This window comes from Penaeus vannamei, chromosome 3 (genome assembly GCF_042767895.1).
Source record: "Penaeus vannamei isolate JL-2024 chromosome 3, ASM4276789v1, whole genome shotgun sequence".
Lineage (NCBI taxonomy): Eukaryota > Metazoa > Arthropoda > Malacostraca > Decapoda > Penaeidae > Penaeus > Penaeus vannamei.
In genome coordinates this window covers 33,925,274-33,926,732 of record NC_091551.1, presented here as the reverse complement: position 1 = coordinate 33,926,732, position 1,459 = coordinate 33,925,274, and the positions used below count along the sequence as shown (strand labels likewise).

The 1,459-nt window shown below is 38.0% G+C and overlaps 1 non-coding gene across 1 annotated transcript; it reads right to left on the bottom strand.

Moving 5' to 3' along the window:
* Positions 1-898: 898 nt before the first annotated feature.
* Positions 899-971, bottom strand: TRNAV-CAC (transfer RNA valine (anticodon CAC)). The gene has a single exon. It is a non-coding gene; the product is annotated as a tRNA-Val (tRNA).
* Positions 972-1,459: the final 488 nt, after the last annotated feature.

The window sequence follows — 1,459 nt, the reverse complement described above, 5'->3', positions numbered from 1 at the left end:
ACAAACACAGAGAAAGGGGTGGTGAGAAGGGAGAGAGTTTGTGTGGAAGAGTAAGGCGGGAGTTTAGGAGGAAAGAGGGAGAGAGAGGGAAGTAGGGTGAAATAGAGAGTGATGGAGAAAGAGAGAAAGATCGATATGGGGGAGGGTGAAGAGAGATATAAAGAGGGGTATATAGACAAATTATATAGACAAAGAGTTGCGAGAGCGAGAAAGAGCGGGAATGTGAGAGAAAGAGAGATAAAGAAGGATGGAAAGATATTTACACAGAGTGTACTTGAGAGAGTGAGACAGACAGATAGAGGAGGTGATGGAGAGACAGAAATAAAGATAGAAAAAAAGAAGTGAGTGTGAGTAACAGAGTGAGTGAGATAGAAATAGATAGAGAGAGGATGTGTATGAGTAAGAGAGAGAGAGAGAAAGAGAGTGAAAGTAAAAGTGAGAGAAAGAGAAAAAGAGAATTTTCGACGATGAGACTGCCCACTCGCCTTTTCGTGAATTCAGTTCAACGAAAAGGTCCACGCCGAGGCTGATCTCTGGCGTGCATCCCTCGTGTGGGAAACTAGTGCTGGCTGTCTACGTGGGTGTGGGTATTGTGGGTACTTGAAATGCGGATGTGGGAATTCCCACTGGGCAATTTGAATGTGATTTGACGTTAATTACACTAAATTGTGAACACTGCAGTAGAAAGAAGTAATATACAGAAAAAATAGGGCATCCGACCAATCTTCTGTTCATTAAGAAGCAACAGGCATCCTCTAACATCTCGGTGGCGCCAGACGTTCGGATGCCGCTCGGATGGTCATCCTCTGACGTGGAGGCTGCAATCCAGGTCACTGCAGCATCACCAGCTGTTTCACTAAGACACGGAGAGTAAAATTCTTCCAAAATCAATTGTCGTTGTTTCCGCTCGGGATCGAACCGAGGACCTTGAGCGTGTGAAGCGCACGTGATAACCACTACAACACGGAAACAATCGTAATGATGGATGCTTCATTGTTTTATATTCTGTTGTAAATAGTGGTTGAAAGCGAGAGAGAGAGAGGAGGGAGAGACTGAGAGAATGATAACAATGATAAAAACAAAAACCGAGAATATGAGTGAAAAAGGATAAGGAACGAAAGAGATAACGTATTCACTATTTCAGATTTACTGTGTGTAAATATGAATAGGTATATATGAATATATATGTATGTATATATACATACATATATATATATATATATATATATATATATATATATATATATATATATATATATATATATATATATATATATATGTATATACACACACTTATACACATATATAAATAACTATATATATGCATATCTATCTATCTATCTATCTATCTCTCTATCTATCTATCTATCTATATATAGATATATATAGATATATATATGCTACATAGCGGAGGAAAAAAGTTATTCAACACCAATTTAAGTTCTTAAAACCAGTAAAT